General features: G+C 48.5%; 1 protein-coding gene across 8 annotated transcripts in view; it reads right to left on the bottom strand.

Annotated features, from left to right (window-relative positions):
* The window catches only part of PPFIBP2 (PPFIA binding protein 2), a 134,007-nt gene extending 114,891 nt beyond the window's left edge, over positions 1 to 19,116 (bottom strand). For 2 of the 8 annotated variants that reach the window (XM_053672245.1, XM_053672243.1), the window contains exon 1: positions 18,858 to 19,109. The gene's annotated coding sequence lies outside the window, so the exon portion shown is untranslated. Of the gene's footprint in view, positions 1 to 18,857 lie in introns of all 8 variants that reach the window. The other 6 variants (XM_053672241.1, XM_053672240.1, XM_053672246.1 and 3 more) reach the window with 6 other exon arrangements.
* Positions 19,117 to 21,617: the final 2,501 nt, after the last annotated feature.

Here is a 21,617-nt window from a genome sequence, read left to right as displayed (position 1 = left end):
TGGAGGCTGCCATTCTTCTCCAACAATAATGGAGAAGGATGCAAGGACTAGAGGGCAGGATCTTCCTCAGAGGGGCTTGCAGGGCTCTCAGAACTCACCTTCTCTGAGTAAAATCAGGCTATGGCAGCCTGTTCCTGCCACCTGCCTACCTCAAGAGTTCTGCCGCACCCTCCCACACTTCTTTCACCACTTCTCATTCCGGACAGAAAGGATGGGGCCTCTCCACTCCAAGGCCTGTCAGCCCTGTGCACGTCAGCAGTCAGCATGCAGGATCATCCCCCGAAACTGTCTACCTCTCTCCAGCCACCTCCCCAGCTCTCACTGAACCTGCTCCCAGCTCACTCTGCCTCTCCGGTCACAACTTGCCCTGACTCTCCCCCTGCCTGGGGAGGCAAGCTCAGGTGTCTTCTTCCTTCTGCTCCAGAATGCTTAACAATGCATACAGCTTCATCAGACACTCGTGCACCCAGACCTTTAATCTCAGGTTTCCTTCTTATCACGAGACTCTTCCTCAACAAACCACCGTGTATCTTTCTTTGGTGAGAAATGGAATCCTGCAGTTCCATTTCTCTACACCCCAAATTTTCTTTCTGCTCTCAGATCCCCTAATCTCTCATCACTGGAATCCAGCCTCTCAATTGTTCCCTCTCTAAACTGAATCTGCATCTTTTCCCCTCTCCTGTCCCTTCCTCTCACCCCACAGATATTAAATCCCCCGGCTGTCCCAAAAGCCTTCCTTTGGCCCCATATCCCCAGCTATCATTTCATGGTTCATCTCCCATTCTCTCTGACACCTTGTGCGATAAGAGTTCCACCCTTGTACATTGCTGCTGCTCCCTCATCCACTGAGCTCCTTTGGTTCTGATTCCTAGAGACAGTCTAGGATGGGCTTAAAGTGCAAGCTGGAGGGTCAGACTGCTTGGGTTAGAACCCCATTTCTGACACCATTCACAATGCATCCTAGGGCAAGACTGTACCCTCTGTGCTTCAGCTTCCTCATCTATAAGCTGAGCAGAATAAAAGTACCCAACCCATAGGTGGTGGTGAAGGTTCAATGAGTTAATACAACTAACACACTGAGACCAGCTAGTGTTGGCTGGGATTGCTTTCCTTGGCATCTCATCAGTTCTGAAAGCCCTGAGACAGTGTCCTTCGCTGGCATGTGGGGACGAAGAGCTCTTAGAGTTCTTTCAGATCCTCCTCCTTCACCAAATGTCCTATCTTGGCTTCCATTCACTGTCCTGGGGCAGGTTCTATGCTCAGTCTCTTTTCTTTTCTTTCTGTAGTCTCTGGGCAATCCAGATTTTGTCTTCATGTTGGTGACTCATGAAACTAGACTGATTTTGTGAGCTACAGATCAAAATATCCCAATACTCATCAGCTGACTATTTCTTAGCAGTCCCTGAGATCAGGCATTCTCAGAAACTTCCAGCGTGGTCCTGCCCGTGCCTGGTAGCTCCTGGGATCTCCTTAAACTATATACACCTGGCCTCCCATGTGACCTCCTCCCTCACCTTCCAACAGCAGTCAGGTCCTTGGGGATGGCTTCTTGCAAGGATGCTCTTCTCCATCTGGCCCCCTCCACTCCATCTGCTCCATCCTGGGTTTAGGTATTCAGAACCTAGGCATTGAGCATCCCCTCTCACCTGAGAAATACCTGCCCCTCACAGCAGTCCAAACTCATGATCTGGCATTCCAGGCATGTCTCAGTTGACCCAAAACTGTCCAGGACTCATGATGGTAATAATAATAGCTGCCACTTACGAAGCACTCTCCCGGCACTGAGTCAAGTGTTTATATGTATCTCATACATCAATACTCATAATTGTTATTATCTAAACTTTACAGACAAGGAAACTGAACCTTAGAGGTATTAAATAACTTAGTCAAATCACACATCCAGGAAGAAGTAGAAACGGGATTTGAACCCAGACTCTCTGACTCCAAGGTTATGTTCTTAACCACTATGCAGCACTTCCTCACTAAGCCTGGCTACCTCCAACCACAATCTTCTGAGTTCCTGACACTGCAGCCACAGGACTGCATTCTCACTTTGCTGTGCCTTCTTCATGCGGTCCCCTCAAGCTAAAGGTCTCTTTTCTAGTCTCTGTCCATCAAAACTAACTTTTGAAGGCCCAGAAGATTCTCTCTCTGATGACAGCATCTCCACTCCCACCTGTCCCAGAGAGCCTCTGCCGAGACCCACAACACGAGCTTACACCTTCATTTAATTTATTTCGCGGTACCATGGGGATATCCAATGGGAGGACGCTGACATTCTCTCTTTCCAGGACCTCCTTACGGGGGTGGGGGGGCAGCTAAGTATCTGATTGGTGGGACTGGGAAAAGGAACTGAGCACATGTGGCTTAGCCCCATCCTTCCCTCTCTTTTTCCCCAGCTGCCCTGACAGGAGGTGGCCTGTACTCATCCAGGGCCCTGATAGGGGTGAGTATCCTAACTCAGCAGCAAAGGGATGCATTGGTAAACCTGCTGGCCATGTTCTTGAACACCCTTGAACAGATATTTTGGTCTCCATCTGTCTGACTCTTGGTCCTATTTTTTTCAATTGGTGCTGAACTCAGAGGGCATTTAAGTGGTATAAATAATTACCACATTCCCCACCAGACCTGTATCACTCTCAGCAAAAGAACTGGTCATTGTTGCTCTGTATGATACACTGAGGTAAGGGATCTCTGGGGGTCGAGGCTGATCACTAGCAGCAAGGAGGCCCCACAGAACCCTGAGTGATAGCCCTACCATCCACATGGTGCCTCTGTCTAGGAGCCTGGCTCCCCTGAAACCTGCACATGCCCCTGTAATTCACTTTCCCAGGTAGGATAATGCCAGGAAGGCAGTCTGGGAGGGCAGCCGTTTGTATTGTGGCCACTGGACAACAACTGCCAAAATGAATTAGTCCACTGCTGTCTGGTTTACAGATTAGCCTTGTCAGTTCTGTTGGCGTGAATCAGGCTCCCAGCCCACATGCACCCTTCAGTGAATGGATCAGGAGAGAGTCTGATCCTGCAAACCACCCTCCCAAGCCATCTTTACCTCTACTCTCTGCTCTGGCCACTCCTGCCTGCCCACATGGCAGAAAGAATGTCACCCTGCAGACAGGAACCTGCTGGTAGTGTGCCTCATCAATCCCCCCAAAGAAAGAATGCACCCTTCAAAGAAAGCTACCATCACCCTCCTTCTCACAGCAGAGAACATGCACATGCACACACACACACACGCACACACACACAGATTTACCTCCAGGGAGGAACAAATGGACATCAAGTCCTTTCCCTGCCTCAACCTGAAGAGAGACAGATTCAGAGAAATGCTTCAAATGTAACCTCAGCTTGAATACTTCCAAAAAGTTTCATCTCAGAAACTACCACCTAAAAATTATAACCATCTAGGGGTCATCGTTGAAGCTGAGTGATGTAAGGAGAGTCATTGTACCACTCCTTCTACTTCTGTGTATGCTGGAATTTTTATAGTGAAAGATTAAACGTACATACACACCATTTAGGGAGCTGGGCTTGCCAGAGGGAGGCACAGGACCCCACCTTCCCTTGCTAGGGGCCAGCAGAGCTGAGATTTGAACGTAAATTCCTGATGACCCATATGGTGTTCTTTCTACAGTGCCTTTCAGACTCCCTGAAGGCCCTAACACATAACCAAACTCCTTCTGACCCTCATTGTCTCTCGCCTGGATTGCCAAAGCTTCCTCCTTTCAGCTTCTGACTTCCAGCTGACTCTTCTTCAATCATCTCTTTCCCAGTGCAGACAGGATATATCCGTAAAGCTCATAACATTACTCCGCTGCTCTCAAACGTCCCACAGCTCCCCACTGCTTCAGGAACAAAGCTGCATTCTGTAGCTTGGCCATCAAACTTCTCCAGCAAGCTCCACCCTCCTAGTTACAAGTCATATGCTCAGGTCCAATCACAGGGACCACTCCATAAATCCCTAAATCCAGAAAGATTTTCCTGTTTTCTCTATGTCCTTTTTTGGGGGGATGGTTGTCTCCATTCCACCCATTCTACGGCTTTATCCAAATGCGCCAACCCCAGGAAACCTGTCCTGACACCACTACTGCTCCACTCTGCTCCTGCCATACCTGATACCCACCTTTATCACCTCACTGACAGGGCTGTTGACACAGTTCCTCGATACGTCTGTCTCCCCTTCTAAGTTAAGAAGTGTAAGAGCAAGGAGTACATGCTGTTCATCTTTTTATCTGCAGAGCCTAGCAATGAACCTGATTCAAGTGCACATTCAGTAAATGTGGGCGGACACAAAATGTTAAAGGCATGTGTATCTATCTGAATGTCAAGAAAAGGGAAAAAAGGGAAGACAGACAGACAGACACACAGACAGACATGGTCAGCTTCCTGAAATAAGGGTGGGGAGTTGTCCATAGCAGCCTCTCCAGTCTCACTTCTCCATACCTGAGGCCCCTCTGTTTGCAGCCTGATATTCTGAGGTGGAGGCAGCTCTACCGTGAGAAGAACTTGGCCATGCTTGGGCCTGGCATGAACAAGATACATAATAGATGAATGCAATTATATTCCCAAAGGACCAATAGGAGAAGAGGCTGTAACTTCCCCTAACAGATGATAAAACCAGGCATTTCTCCTCATTCTATTATTTTCGAATGCTAAGCAACAAGAAAAAAGAAACAGATCTGAGTTAGCACATTTTCTCTATCATCTAGAGTGTTCAGGGCTCTCCTGTGTAACCTCAGCCTATAGCCAGCTAGCTCCTACGAGCCTCCCATGCTGCCTGGGGAGGGGCACAGGCACCGGAATTTGGCAGGCTCTAGGCAAGCACTAATTGAATTAAGCAAAATTTATTCTGTATTTTGAATGTTCAGTTCAACATTTGTTAAACATTTTAATTTTGAACCAATGCAATAGTTTTCCTTTTGCATTAAGAAAAGTTTAAACCAGGAGGGAGACCAAAGAATTTTCCTTAAAGACAGGCTGTGTGCACTGGCAACAACAGCCTGGTTCCTGCCTTAGTGCGAAGAGAAGGGGGCTTCCTCTGCGGGCCTGGGCTGGATGTTGTTAGCAGGGGACTGATTAGCAGCCCTGTCTCCACTGGGGGCCGAGGGACACATGGGAGCCAAACGGAGACACCACACAGAACCAATGCAGCCAGACAGCCCAGACTGCAGGGGAACGGCTCTGCCTGGACTTTCCTGGGCTGAGCCTTTGGACAAGGCCAAGGGAGCTTCCTCTACCACGGGCTGGGCTGGGTCCCCTTCATCTTTGGCAGAACCAGCAGTGAGACCTCTCCATCCCTCACCACGAGTCTTGCCCAAAGAGGATTTTAGAAATATCCTGTTATGGGCTAAATTATATCCCCATTCCCCAAATTCATATGTTGAAGTTCCAACCCTCAGTACCTCAGAATATGACTGTATTTAAAAATAAGAGCTTTAAAGAGGTAATGAAGTTAAAATGAGGACATTAGGGTGGGCCCTTAACCAGTAAGACTGGTATCCTTAGAAGGATGCAGATGGGTACAGAGGAAAGACCACGTGAGGACTCAGGGAGCAGATAGATCTCTAGAAGCGAGGACAGCAGCCTCAGAAAAAACCAACCCTGCCAACACCTTGATCTTGGACTTCTTGCCTCCATAATTGTGAGGAAAAAATGTCTGTTGTTTTCCCAGTCTGTGTACTTTGTTTTGGCATTCCCAGCAAACTGATCTTGGAAACACTGCAAGGCTACCAGAAAAAGGTAGGACTCTCTGGAGCTGGGCCTCTGTCATCCACTCGTGCCCCTTCTCTCTTAGTCTAAGGGAGACTTTGCTTCACATCTTCAAACCTTACACAACACCCAGGTAAAGACAATCTGTAAGCCAGCTCTGAGGCAGTCGCACCCGAGGACCAGGACCATTCAGCAAGGCCAGACTCGGGCGTGCTGCAGGAGGAAACCCCAAGATCCCTCAGTCTGCCCAGCTGTCAAGTTGCATTCAAGGAGCCAAGAGCCCTGGGCCAGGCCCTCTTCTCCTCACGCCAAGTCAACAACTCAGAGTAGGCCGGGGTCGGAGGGGCGGGGCAGCACTGGGCCCCTGCCCTCAGCGCAGCAGTCATGAGACACTTGCCACTGGGATCACTTCCCTTCCCGAAGAGCGCTTAGGCCAGAGAGAGATTCAGGGACTTTCCCAGGAAAAGTTTTCCAGGAATCCCCCATCTGCACACAATCCTGTAGATCAAAGCAAAGCTGGCTGGAGAACTGCCCAGCTCTAGGCCTCTCCTCCCTGGGGGGCCTGAGGGGTCTTGCTCCTGGAAGTCTGTCAGTCTGACCCCAGAGGAGAGACATCCTCTGCAGAATTTCCTGGGGGTCTCTCTCCCTCTTCTTACCTCTTATTGTCCATAAAGCTGGGCCATTATTTTCCACTGGAGAAACCCAAATAGTTCCTCAGACTCAAAGTGAAAGGTGGAGAAGTCAGTGTGATTTAAAAGGGCCACAGAAGGGGAAAGCAGTGCTGATACCCACTGCCAGCCCAGGCCAACCCCAAGCCTTCTGCGACTCCTTTCTCATGTCCCTGAAGAAGGAGAGGAGCAGGAAGAAGAAGAAAGGGTCCAAGCTTTGGAGTCAGATGACTTGGCTTTAAATCCTGGCCTTGAGTAATGCATATTAATGTCTCAGGTTACTACGTAATGGAGATAAGAACAGGTGCTCCACAGGTCAGAGTCTTAGGAGAGAGGATAGAGTAAATGACCTGCTCCTTGCCTGACCAGTAAATACGCAACATCCTGCCTGTCCTCTCTTGGAGAACATGTCCCTAACTGCACTATTCCCAAAGATGGGTTTAGCCAAGACTGGCACCCCTTAACGGCCTAAATGTTGAGATCAGGAGGGGAAAATATGACTTCAAGAAGTCGCCAAATCTCTTGAAGCCAGCCCCCAATTAGGCAGATCTGGGGGGAACAGCCACAGGGCACATGCTCTGAGCTTTCTCTCTCTCTGCAGCAGTGTGTAACAGGAGAGTGGGCGACCAGACCCTCACCGCCCCTTCCTCAGTCATTCCACCAGCCTCACCCAGTGCCCAGCTTAGTGACCATGCGCAGAGTTTATGATGATCAAGGAGACACCTGACAGAGGGAGATGGGAGATGGATTTGGGAGACCCCAAATATGGAGGCTGCAACTAAAATAGGACTCTAGGAGTAGGGAGCGGAAGGACCAGATCCTGACCACGTTTGTGAAAGGCTTCAGCCTATGAGCAGGAAGTATCCGGCCCCCAGCACTTATCTCGGAAGGCCCCTTTAACTCAGCAGTGGCCCTGAGAGGTGACAGCTAGATTGTACTTGTGACTCAGAGAGGCACCGCGATTGGTCCTGGTGGACATCACACTCGTACAGAACCCCTGGAGCCAGACAGGCAAGCACAGTTTCCTGCAGTTACTGAGGAAAGGTTTCCAATCATGGTGCGTAACAGATGCTGTGAGATGCATGTCTCATGCAGCCTGCAGGGTCCTTCCCATGAGCACCAGTCTTTATTCAGTTGTCACTATGTTTACTTAAAATTCTCTTTCAAATATAACTAATCATGACACTTGAAGAGTGGACTTGTGACCCTGGAGTAGCTCTTAAGCTTTCAAAGAGGTCATGATTAGTAGGCAGAACATGAAGGTCGTGTTTTGTCCTACCTGAAGCCCCCTGTGAACATGAGATCCTGAGTCACTGCAGCCCAAATACTCCCTCTGTAGCCCCCCAGCTTCCCTAGGTGGCCTTAGGCTTGGGCTGAGGGAAACTTTGCCATTAGGAAGGCTGAAGAAGCCCAGGTCCACCCTGAGGTCAGGAGCAAGGTACAGGGGCCAGGCCTGGATCTGGGTTGAGCTCCAGGAGGGAGGCCAGGCTGGACAGAGGATGGGGCCCTGGGTGGACTTATTCAACAATAAGGTTCTCAGGACACAGAATAAGAAAGAACCCCAACTTCAGCAGGCAGCCACCCCCAGCACCCACTTGTTCAAAACCTGACCATGTCACTGTGGAAACAACGCTCTCCTTTCATGCAGGTATCCCTGCACCCACTCCACACCCTGGCATGGGCGGGCTCCCGGGACATGCCACGGAACTGCATCAACTGCTCCTTTCCACCCCCGCAGCCCCACCTGGGGCACTGCCCAGGTTTCCCTGACTCCCACCCCTCCCCCACCCCTTCCACTCACTCCAGAGCACCATCTTGCTTACCATCCCTTCACGATTCCCAATAGGTGAGGTGGATTGTATGATAAAGTAGCTAAAGCCAAGAATCTTCTTGCATAAATTAGACAAGATACTGGATTACCTCACCCCATTCTAATATTCTTTCTTGAGTGGGAGAGAAAATAGAGGAATTTGGCCAAGACAATAGCAATTGCCTGTAGTACCAGGGAGTAAGTTTCTATGACGCCATAAACAACAGTGCAACTCCTACTGTGTTCGAGGTTTACTTCCTAAATACGCATGTGTTTAAATACATGTATCCCCTGGGGTCAGGTGTGCATCATAAAGATCTGGTCATGTCCACCAAATGCTTCTCAAAGGCTAATGTCATCTGACATGTGCACACCAACCACCTTCCTGCCTCAACATGAAGAGCTGATCTTCACAGCAAACTTAAAACTAAATACAGTGGTACCTCAGTACTTATCGTTAATTTATTCTGGAACCTGTGATGAGTGCCAAAACCGACGAGTACTGAACTGTTCATGAGACTGACGCATTGACCTCTGTTTCATCGTGAGAGAGGGGCTCCACGTGGCGAGCCGGCACCCAGTGCTGAGACATTTTTCTCTCATCAAAATGCAATGAGTACAGGGTTTGACAGGTTCTGAAGCCAACAAGTACTGAGGTATAACTGTAATCTAGACTCTCAATGTGGTGGCAAGACACTATGGAAAGAATATGTGTTTGGGGACTGGGTAGACAGAGCAAAAGTCTTATTTCAGCCAATCACCAATTAAGAAACCATAGGAAAGTCACTTACCCTGAGTCAGTTCCCTCCTCGGTTAAAGCCCTGACAGGCTTCTGTGAGAGGCAGGCACAGATGCCTCTGTGCTCGGTGCCTATGCATGGTGGGGACTTAATACCTGACAACTTCAATCCCTGGCTCCCTATTTAACCTCACTTACCCCTCCATCCCAGCCAAACCAGACCACTGTCTGTTTGCCTTACATGCCCCATAATTTACTGTCCCCAGGCCTTTCTTTGCACATTGCTGCTCCCTCTGCTACAAATACCCCTCACTCCCACAGAAAGGGATGTCTCTGGTCCCCGTCTTTCCTTCCACACACACACCCAGTGCCACCTCCTCAGCAATCCAGGTGCCCCAAATTCTCCTTTCTATTCACTGTGTTTTCTTTGCCGGTATTACTGCCTATTTTGAGTAAAGAGTACATTCCTTAAATTTCATCTAGAAGGATATGTTTTATTCATTGCATGCTCCCACCATCTCAGTATTCAGCACAGAGGGTGGTCAAAAATCATTTGGTAACTGAAATCATAAATGAGGTCACGAATCCATTGACTCTAGAGTACTTAAGAATACACTCTACCTCAGCTCCTAAAAGGGTGAGCATTCCCTTAGATCTAGTGGGCCAACTTCTACAGCCTAGCCAGGCTCCCTGCCACCCAGGCCAGGAAAGTGTGCCCCTCAGACATCCACGTTGCTTAACCACAACCACAGCACTCTCCATCCTCCTTCCATGCACCCCACCCAAAACCTCAGTTGATGTGAATAAGGCCCTGCTGCCCACAACCCTTCCCCACCTCCCCTTAGGGCGGGAAGCATGTTCTGTGGCCCAGGCTGCAGACAAGTCAGAATTCCCAGTGTCTTGGATGCTATGAGCCCAGTGCCCCAGCCACATGGCTCTAGTTTTCTGGGGACCAGGACACTATGTCCTCAAAAGCTTCAAGGGGTGACCCATGATGGTATAAGACCCTCCATACCCCTATCAGGCAGAAGGGCCAAAGTGACCAACTTCAGAGAACATACACAGTATAATCACTTCTTTGGGATCATAGCCTCAGCTTCAGCCCACAAAGGCAGTTCCTCAGACCACTTCCTCTCTCCCAATCCCTGCTACTGAGTGGGGCTTCAGCCTGTGACATGAGACAGAGAAGCTTCTGCACAGCTTTAAGGCTGCCCTTCCCCAGGCTCCCACCCTCATTCCACCCTGCATTTGCTGCAAGTCATCTCTGCTCAGAAGCCACCAGTTACCGCCCCCACCCCCAAATCCTACAGCACTTTTAGTTAGACCTTTAACCTTTCAGCAAACTCTGCCCTTTCAGTTAGATCTTTAACCTTTCAGCAAACTCTGCCCCTCCTGTTATTTCACAAGCTTCTCTCTAGTCAGTACTGCTTGGACAATAACCTCTTCAGGTAGACTCGAATGCATGCTTTCGGGCAGCTATGTGGCCCTAGAGATGAGTTTGAGTTATTTGGAATTTCTTACACCATCTCAAACTGAAATCTTCCTCTTCTTTTTCCCTTTACCATCACCCTCACAGACCCTCAACTTTCCCTCAGAGCGACACAGAACATGGTGGCTCCCTGACCCACCTGAAAAATCACAATCATAGCCTGGTGCCTTCCAGCATGTTCCCAGGTCCCTCCAAAGCTTACAGGGTAGGGACTCCAACTTTGCAGCATTAAAGGTCCCTTTTACACCTGCTCCCAAAGTGTGCTGTCCAGGGTCCTACCTCTAGGTGTTTCCAGTCTTGGCTAGTGCTGGGAAAAGGGGAAAAGGAGATGATCCTCTGCCAAGGTCTAAACCCAGGACTTCTAATGACGCACTCAGGCTAAGACAACTTATGTGGGTTTTTCCACATGGTCGGGTAGGACACTCACACCAACTGATATGGGAGCCTAAAGAAAGGACTTTGCACTTACCCCTGCCACGTCTCACTGAGCTGGTTTGGGCTCTGAACTCCCTGTTTGCTGCCCTTGTCCTGAACTTTGGTGACCGGTCATCTGAAACCAGGCTGTTCCCCACCCTGTCACACACTTCAGCCTTCTGGTCTTCCTGCTCACCTCTACCATAGTTGTCCTTTTTGTCACACTTGGAGGCCCAAAAATGCTACTTCCCCCCAAAATTTCAGTATAAGCTTCTATCTGGATAATATAAATCACTCCTCTCAACAGAGGATTTTCCCAGGCTTCCTGAGAAGATGAAAATGATAATAATACCTCTTACTGACTACTTACGATGTGCCAAGCACTGCAGCCAACATTTTCTGTGCATCATTTCATTTCATCTTTACAACAGCCAAATAAAATAGCCCTGTTCTCACTAGGCGAATGAGGAACTTCAAGTTCAGAGAGGTAGATACTTGCTCAAAGTAGCAACAGCAAGTCTGTGCAGAGCTGGAATTTAAATGGTGGCTTATCTGATTAGAAGTCCATACTCTAGAGCTACGAGGATCCTCAGAGATTAGGGAGGTAGGTCCTGCTGCCTGTCACACTGGAATAAAGCTGGGCCAGGGGGGAGGCAATGCAGAAGTCAGTTTCCTCATCTTCAGAAACAGGACAATAATCCTAGCCTGAGACATTGTGCAGTTCCAATGAGCAGGCTCAGAGAAACCTAGACAAACACACAGGGTGGTGGTTGTTGTTACCGAGTGAGCAGTCTTTTATCGAAGAACCAGATGTCTTGGCTGGTTGCAGGAAGAGCTTATATAATACAATTTTTTTCATGACATCTAGTCAAGGTCAGGTGTCAGAGCCAAGAACTATTCCTTTGCTTTAGCAAACTGTTGAATTAGAAGCATCTACCTTTCCCATAAAATTCAAATTCTAATTTCTCCCCTATCCTTGTTGCAATTCATTCTCCCCAGTCCCTCCTCCCCTCACATGTTCTGATTGAATTTAGAGTTTGATACCACACATCCCAGTGTGCCTGTGACATTCCTGTCATCCTAGGATCCCACCCAATTCAGTATATGTTCATCTCCTTTCACCCTCAGAAGTGTCCCTGATGGGACAATAAAATAAGTCTAATATTCTGGGACCTTAAAGAAAATCACTTCTCTGATACCTGGTTCCCTCCCACAAAATGGTGAAACAGGAAAAGTTGGCATTCCTGTTGCCTGTCACTACCAGAACCAATGAGTAGATACAAGGATTGACTCTTTATGGGTGCTTTATTTGGATGCCAGTGATGTGAGAAGACAGAGGTTATATAGCCTAAAAAAACATCTTAACATCTCTTTATAACAATCTTTTTATAGGGAGACAAAAAGGGTAAGTCAAAGGTTTGGAAAAAGGTTAATCAGATAAGAGTTGTAATCTGCTAATAAACCATTTTTTATCTCCATCCCCCCTGGAACATAATGGTTCAGATGCCATTTCCATTGTTTGTGGACCTCCTGGAGTCAGGTAAGTCATGCCTTCCATTCTAGGAGTAACAGCTTTTCACAAGTATTAATCACTTAAGCTTATCAACTATAACTACAGTTAAAATATCTAACTCTAGAGTTTCCCTATTAATGGGAATAACGCTACCTCATGAGGCAAGCCCTTTGTAAAAATCTGCCAAAGCTGAAGTTCCACTCTAGCCTTCCCTCTGGAGGCAGCTTTCTGAGGGACCTCTCTACACCTCTGTTGTCTCCATAAAGCAGTCAGTCCACCATGGCGTTAGCTATTAATGCAAAACCTCTTTGATTCAGGGGAAATTAGGTCTTGTGTTGAGAGAAGGAAACTGGCCTCTGAAGAGAAAGGAGTTGCCATGTATGCATGCAAGGAATAAAGGTAGCCCAGGTTTTGTCTTACCAGATGACCGGTGGCGTAACCCCTAAAATAGACCTTTTGGCTCCTACATAACTCTTTCTTCTCTCTCTCACTCTCTCTCTCTCTGTCTCTCTGTCTCTCTGTCTCTCTGTCTCTCTCTCTCTCTCTCTCTCTCTCACACACACACACACACACACACACACACACACACACACACACAGAGGTTATCAACCCAAGGAGTTCCTCTGGCAGGGCTCTCTGGGCCTTTCTGTCAGAAGCAGGTGGGAGAAGTTTGCTGAGACCTCTCAGGACACCCCAGTACAGTCACAGGAGTGGTTCTCTAGGCCAGAGTAGTCCCTGCCCAGATGAGAGGCCCAGCTACATTTGACTGGTACATTCGACCATGCTTCTAAGTTGCTATAGATTTATGCTTTACCTGGGAGTCAGGGCAGGTGTTCTGACTATGCTACTAAAATACACTCCCAGGGTCCGGCAAGCATTGGCAATCTCTAAGCAGGCACAGAAACCCTGAGACTTGGATCACCTCCTTCACTATGCCTGTACTCAAGGAGGAGATAGATACAGACGGGTTTGGTTCCAGGCCACTGCAATCAAGTGAGTATTGTAATAAAGCTGGTCGTAACCTTTTTGTTGGCCAAGGGTCTACCTTCAAAAACACAACATCTGTGAAGCACAATAAAGCAAAGCTCAATAAAATGAGGTATGCCCGTGTACCCAAATGAGAGCCACCTGGGAACACTGCAACAGCTGTAGGCCCTGGGGAGAGGCCAGGACACGATCTACACCTGGGTGAAAATCTCTTTCTAAAGATTTGTTAGTAGCAGGCATTCCACCCACTCTCTTCTGCATAAGTCCTCCCTGAGACACAAACAACCCAAATCTCAAGTCTTTAGTATGGGTGAGCAAGCTCATGCATACATTCTGGTCTCAGTTTAAAAAAAAAAAAGCACAAAAAAAACCCCCTCAAAACATATGCATATGCAGTAGAAACGTGCCAGACCCAGTTACATAGCTAGAAAGAGCCAAGAGACTTGACAAGCTTTCACTCAAAGTCAAATCCCAGCATTCCCTGCGCCTTTGTTTTTGTTTGGTAGTTACCACATGCCCAGCAATGATCTAAATGTCTTACATGCATTAACCCAGCTTGGCCCAGCAATGATCTAAATGTCTTACATGCATTAACCCAGCTTGGCCTTATCAAACCAGGGTGAACACTATGCCATGGCAAAGGCAGGGCTCATCCTAGGAGGCTGGAGGCTGAGCTGAGAGGCTTGGAAGGGAGGGGAAAAGAGGGGAGGAAATCCACCCTCAGGTCACTGAGTCTCTTGGTCATGGTAAAGATTCTAGATAAAGTCCTACTCATTTGACAGCTTTGGCCCTCCCCCAACCATCTGGATCCCTGATACTGGCCCTACACCCACTCAGGGCTGGTTGCCTTCCCCAGAGGGGTGCCTCCTCCATCACCCCACTCCAACACTACATAGGTAACTTCTCATGACTGGCTGGATGTGTCCCTCAAGTTCTTCTAGAAAAAGAAAAGGTGCTTGGATCTTGGAATGCATCTTTCCACAGAACTACAGACTGATGGTTGCAGTCCCAGAAAAACCCTTTATTACACACGTACCCACACGGAGCACTAACGAGTGTGAGTTGCCGATTCCATAAAGGATCTCCCCACTTCCCAGGAGCCCACATATCAGGCAACAGGACAGAAAGGAGGGCTTGTGAGCCTTCACACCCTCATTGGCATTGGCTGCCATCAGACACTTCCCCTCTGAGTCCTTGATCTATAAGGCTCCAGCCTTAGCTGTCCCACAGGCTGAATTCACCCCAAACCTGGCCTCTTTCCCATTTTTTTATTGCCTAAATGGACTCTCCAGCTGCACCTTCTGGCAACTCCCCTCTGGCCAAACCCACTGTGCTCCAGAGGCCAGGGCAGATGACCAGGAGGCCTGGATTCTGCCACCAGTGGCTGAGCCTTCTTTTGGACTTTGCCATTCTCCTGTGTAAGAATATAAAGGGCATGCAAGAAACTACCCATGGCTCCCCTGATTCCAAAGAGAATCAACCACCTTCATTTGCCTTCCCCTTTCCATGCCCCTCCATGCTCTCATGCTGCTAACAATTGTCTCATTCTTCCCCCAGCAAACTAGCACAAAATGTCAGTGTCCAATTTGACTCTTTTCTCCCTCCCTCAAATCCAATCGGTCACCAAATCCTGCAGGATTTCTTGGCAAGTTCACTCACTTCTGTTTCCTCCACTCCATCCCTATTGCCATTGCCTTGATTTAGGTCCTAATCCACTCCAGTGGGTTAGTCCAACAGTGCATGCTCATGAGGAGCTCCTCTCCTCCTCCAATCTGCCCTACCAGCCCTGAATCCTTCACAAAGCACAGCTTTCACCATGTCTTTTCCATACTCATTGACATTTGATGTCATCAGAATAAAATTTAAATTATCTAGCTTCAACTTCTAAGGCCTTCTGTATCTCTTCCCTGCCTAAGACTACAGCCTCACCTCTCCTGCTGTCCCCTCCCCACCTCACTCCATGACTCTAGCCATGTGTGCCACTCCTCACTGGGCTTGTCCTAGTTTTTCAGGTTCTGCTCTTGTCCCTTCTCTCATCTCCTCCAAAATAACCTGCCTCTTTTCCCCTTTACTGAGCAAACACTGCAAAACCAGCTAGCTCAAGGCTCCTGCCTGCCACAAAATCTTCCTGAACATCTGCCACGAGTAGGCTGCACACAAGGGCTGATGCAGACCTAGAGCAGCTCAGAGTCTGCAGGGCTTGTAGACACAGATATGCAAATAAAGTGCCTAAGCACCATAACAGAGATCTGTATCTGATGCTGTATATATGTACTATTAGAAAGAAGAGTAAACATGACTTGGGGGTGGGGAAGAAGAGGTGTTTTAAGAGTTTGATCTGCATCCTGAAGGATTAATAGGAGTGCATTCATGTCACAGAGCAAAGAACAAAGGGTCTTCCAGGAAGAGGAAATAGTGTATGCAAAGACAGAGAGGCACTAAGGACAGAAATTGGTGAGGTACTCAGTTTGGGGAACAGTAGCGATGCAGCTGGTGAGCTAAATTATTGCCAGCTTCTACAGGCCCTTGAATGCCGTACCAGGATGTTGTACTTTATCCTTTCAGAGAGGATAAAGTCTAGCCTTTCTATCTACAGATGTGCTAGAGGTCAAGATTACTACACAACAGGGAACATAGGGATTAAAAGCATTGCACCCAATGAATGTTCAGTTGTCAGTGTGCATAACTATGTATGTGACAGAGGAAATGGAAGTAAGAATTACCAAGGAGCACCAAGTTAGGACTTACCTGGAAGCACTAAACATATAAATTTCCTGAGAATTAGCACTCCCCTGGAACTTGAAAGTCCTCGGTGTGATCTGGGCGTAAAGCTAAAGAGATGCTCTGGGACAGCACTTCCCAGATTATTTACCTGGTATGTGAGATAAGAATGGACTTCCTAAAGAGCCACAGGGTCACAGGACCTGGCCTTCAGGGTCTATGAAGGATACAGCCCACCATTCCGAGCCGACCTGTGGATTCTGTGAAAGCTGACACATAGGTGCCATCCAGTGTTGAAACCCAAGGATGAGGCCAGGGAATAAAGTGGAACTGCTCTGAGGAAGGAGGAAGCAGGGAAAATACTAACTCAGGACAACACAAAACTGCCAAAGTGTTGGCCTAGTTGTGCCTGCACCATGTGTGATATCTTTTTTATTTTGTCTGAGTGTAACTTCTTGAATGGGGGTACACAGTCTGGGAACTTAATAAATGCTTAAATGCCTCATAAGTGTGTTTACATTAGCTCTTCCTTCTCATGTCTCCCAAAGGAGAATCCACCAGAGGATTTTAAGCAGGGGAGTGTCATTAACAGATTTGTTCATGGAAAAAAAAAAATCTGATGGCCAGGTAAAACATAACTTCAAATCTTACCCCAAATTGTTATAGTCCTAAGTGCACACCATTCCTCCTCCAAAGCTGGATTCTCCCAGAATCATTCTTCCCTCCTACTTAACCTGTGCGGTCAGTCAAGAGACCGACATGGCCCACTCCCTTGCCCCCTGTCCTACAGAATCTGTCTTTCTGGAGTCTCTCCTGCCTCAGTGGCCTGCTCTCTGAGACCCAGTATAAGGCCTCATCACTTCCGTCCTGAGTGACTTTCCAGGCTCCTGTCTGGGCTCTCCACCCCGGTGTCTTTGCCCTCTGGTCCCTGCTTCCCACAGCAGTGCCAGGACAGCCTTCCCACTCAGCTTTCATCAAATCGCCTAGGGAAAACTTGGTTAAAAACATCCCAAACCTACTTTGTCTGAATAGTTTAAAAGCCCCTCAGGCAATTCTGAGGCATACCAGGTTTGCAATCTACTGCTCTAAATCTTTGTTGCAGATAGCGAAGGAATCACACAACCCAGGAGCAGATAGGTTAGCAATGCAGACTGTCAGGTCACACCCCTGACCCAGTGACCAGAATCTGCATTTGAACAAGATCCTCAGGTGATTAAGTTTGTTCAAGTTGAGAAGCACTGTTTGAAAGTGTTTCCTGACCATTCATGCCACAATATTTACTGGGTTTTCTCCACATCACAGTAGGGTTTGGGAAGTTGGGAGGGTCTAGGGTGAAGGGCCCTGACTTCACAGAAACATCGGACCTTCCCCTACTTAAAATCTGTTATTGGCTTCTGTGCTTTCAGACAACATTCAGACTCTGCACCTGAACTTCATCACATGCTAGGACCATGTTTTTCATCCTTGTCAACTTTATTGTTTACCACTAGCCATAGGAGCCCACCTGGGCAACTTGCCACTTCTCAGGGCATGTCACCCCCTTTTTGAAATTGCCCCAGATTTTCCCTGCTCAGATGAAAGACAGAAATTCGCACAACTCTGTTCTCATCTCCTTCCTGGAACCTGCAATAGCTACCCCAGTAATGAAGAGACCATGATGCTCATGTCCCCCCAGGAGCAATAAACCAGTAACTGGCACAGCATCACATCTCAGTCATAATAATAATGTGTTAAATTCAAAGTCATTTAAACATGAATATAAGCAGAATACAAATAGGCTTCCTCTCTTAAGCCCCAAAGAGAAACACACAGTCTCTAAATCAAATAACTATGTGTTTTCCATATATAAACAATAACCAAAGGCTGAACATGCTTAAGATGAATTAATTACATTTACCGCCAACTAGCTTTCTGGAGTTGGTCGTTTAAATTCACATAAATGCAACATAAAATTTGGACACACTTGAGATTTGTATTATCATCAATTAAGGAACTGGGAGAGGAAGGAGAAGAAGAGAAAGAAGTAGACCACAATTTGGAAGGGAGACCAATATATACCAAACACCCAGCTGCTGTAAATGTAAAAATATAATGCTTCAGATTTTTTAAAGGATTAAACACTGACTAGAATGCCTGTTTCAAGCCTATCCAAACTTTGAAAGTTCTGATCTTTAGACATATAATTTTATTTTTATCTGAGGACAAATTGTAAGGTCTAGAGTCAGGATGTCAGGAGAGAGAAGAGGAGCCCACTTTCAAACAGAACCACCTCTTCCAACAGTTTACCGGGGGGCACAGCTTGAGAGTTTCAAAGACATGTTGCATTTTTGCAATTACGGTATAGAGTTAGTTTCAGCCAAGGCTTTGCATCTGGACTCATGCTCCATCGCACACAGATTTGCTTGGGCAAACAGACTATAAAATTCCTAACCACCTTGAGCTCTCTAGATTAGCTGGGGCTCCAGGGGACAGAGCAGAGCTCTGATGTACCACACAGAACTTAAGTGACCGACCACCCAGAGCATCTCCGGGGACATCCTAGCACCTGTAGGAGCACAGACTGTCCGTAGATCCCAAGAGATTCAGAACAAATCTATAGGAATTATACCCTCCACCCAGTCTTCTGGACAGAGAAGTGGGTCCCCGCCCTCGCGCCTGGGACACGCTCTGGGACCTATACTGTCACTGATCTCTCTTCCCCGGGTGGTTCTAGGGTCTGGGGGCTCTCGGTATCCAGGCAGTGCCCCTGCGGGCGCTCCCACACGGGACAGCGCAGCGGGCCCGGGAGCCCTGGGAGAGCCCACTGACCTGCATGAAGCGTTCCTCTCCGGGCGGCTCAGGTGTGCAGACCGCTCCCGGGTCCCTCCCACTTCGGAACATGAGAGTTGAGAGCCGAGCTGCAGGCCACTGACCCACCGACCAACTGACCGACCGACCGACTAACAGGCGGACCGACCGGCAGCGGCCGGGTCTGGAGCCCACGTGACGGGGGCGGGGACCCACGGGAGCCTGGTCCAGGAGCACCCGCTTCCCCCGCCTTCCTTCCCCCTGGGACCGCCCTCCGTGGCTCCCGGACCCAGTCCGGCACCGTTGCGAACCGCAGGGACCAGCCCACCCCAGGTTCCGGTTACTCAGGGTCCAACCTGGCCAACCCCGCCCCTTCGAACCTGCCTTCGCCTGGGTCGGACTAGCCCAGGCCCCGCCCCCTAGACCGCACCAGGTTTCCGAGCACCGCCCCTCTCCGAAAGCCACGCCCCTCCCTGGAGCCAGACCCCGCTCCTGTCACCTCCCCACCCCGCACCCTTCTCGTCCCGGGGAGGCAGCCGAGTGGTTCCCGCTCTCAGTCCCCGGGGCTTCTCCGGCTCTTCAGCACCATTCATCGGCGGAAAGGAATGACAACAGGGAAATAGGAAATTTGTGTCGCGAAGTGCAGAAAGAGAGAAGCCATAAAAACACTACTTAGAGGCACACCCAGCACAGCAACCCTGTGGGTGTCTGGACTCCCGGAGCCGTGCGATTCTGTCCAAACTGAGGATGGCACGGGAAGGCTCGTTTCTCGCCTCTGACTTCCCACCCCACCGCCCTATCCTCTCCCCTCATTATGGAAGCCTCTGAGACAACCTAGGGTCTACCACTTGAACCCCTCTACCAGGGGTGGAGGTCCCTCTAGTGGTCAGCGCCAACTAAAGGAACTAGTCCCCAATCTTACGAACGGCTGAGCACCAGAAGCACTTCCCTGTGCGCAGTACCAAGGCTGGAGTACATAAGCCCAAGAAATGCTTTGCAGGTCCAACCACAGGAATGGATGCTAGAATCTGGGCAGGACTGGGCCCTGAAGACCTAGTCCAATGCCTTCCGCCAGTGTGAGGCCTGAATCCCCTTTGGATGCACTGCTAGTTGTTGCCCCACCTAGGCCTCCAAGGACTAGCTGCTCATTTCAGCTGATTAAAATCCCTGTGGGCCACAGATGGCATCCACACCGGGGACTCTGGCCTAGTCCCCAGCTCTGGCAGGAGTCACTATGGCCTTGACCTCAGTTTTTTTTTCTGTACATTTCTTCAGGCTGAAGTGTTGACAAAGTCCACAAGACACATCCTTTTTTTTTTTTTTTTTTTTTCCCCAAATTACCCTGGTGGTCTGAAATTACCAGTGTGCTCAGAAGTCTTTTACATGTGAACAGAACTTAAGCCACCCTGGCAAATATGAGACTCTGGTCACTGTGGGAACCTGGCCAGAAGCAGACTAAGGGCAAAGCCAGCTGAGGAAGGCTGGGGCCCACAAGAGTTGTGTTACAACAGGACACCCTTCAGTTCTCTTTCACTTCCTTAAAATAGCAGCAGAGGCTTTTGTAGATGAGGCAGCCACAGTTCACATGAGTTCATGGGTATTCCCAAATCCCACGTCATTGCTCCAGTGGACCCACTGCCCAGACCCCAGACCCCAGAAAATGCTGATCTATTGTCAGAATGATGCAATTAATTTTTTACGATCACTTTTTAAGTCACTGGCTCTCGAGCTTATTTGCACTTTGGAACAACTTAGGAGGAGGGGACTTAAAAATGCATCTGAGTCCCACCTCCAGAGGTTCTGATTTGATGGTTTGGGGTTATGGCCTGTCATTAGGATTTTTTTAAGTGCCTCAGGTGATTCTTATGTGCAATAAAGTTTAAAGACCATTTGTATAGATTATATGGACTTCAATCCAGACTAAAATTCAACAAAAACCCCAGAGCTGAAAGGTAATTCACCTGGAGGAAGCTCCAAACAGTATACAGAAATGGCACATTAACAGGGGCTTTCTGGAGAAAAATGTCTTGACCTAAAAGAGTGATTCTAGCTGCAGGAATTTAAAGTGTCAGAATGCATTGTTAGTGAAAAGTGCACCCTGAAAAAAACTATTAATTCAAAGCATATCACAAATGAAAGTCAACCTCTCTGCACCGCCAGAGGAACTATGTACCCGGGACTCGCACATAACTACACTCGCTAATAACTCCACTCTACCCTCCTCTGTGAGGCAGCTCACATTCCTTATCCCTGTGAAATAGGTCATCTTCTTTTACCTGTAGGGTAGGTAATGTCCCCAAAGCACAATACCATCATGTTTATTCATACCTGCTTCATTCCGCAGCAGATTTGGCTTGCCATATTGCTCTATTAGCATGGTGGGTAATTACATTCTATCCATGAAGTGAATAATTCTATTCTGTCAAAGATCTACTCAAATGCTAAGGCAGGGGAAAAACCTCTCTTCATTGCTTGTGGCCCTGGCCTGAGCTTGGCAGAGTCTGGAAACAGCTGCAAGTGTACAAAGCAAGCCCTCTCATGTGACCAACCTGGAAAGACAGAGGCCTCAGCACATGACACGGACTGGCACCACAGCCCGCACTTGTGACCCAACCAGGCTGAATTGGACGTACCCGTGGGAAAGATTTTGAAGGAGCCCTGCTGGCCTGGCACAGCTGCCCTCCATCCCCTGTGGCACATGGAATGGCTGCTGTGGCAGGGAGTCACTTGGAGGCTCTCTGGCTTCCATCCAGATTCCAGAATATTTACCAAGGCCTTCAG

Source organism: Artibeus jamaicensis, unplaced genomic scaffold (assembly GCF_021234435.1).
Source record: "Artibeus jamaicensis isolate MK-2021 breed Jamaican fruit bat unplaced genomic scaffold, CSHL_Jam_final contig_759, whole genome shotgun sequence".
Taxonomy (NCBI): domain Eukaryota; kingdom Metazoa; phylum Chordata; class Mammalia; order Chiroptera; family Phyllostomidae; genus Artibeus; species Artibeus jamaicensis.
Note: the sequence above shows the minus strand (reverse complement) of the source record. Positions and strands in the feature narration are given on the sequence as shown.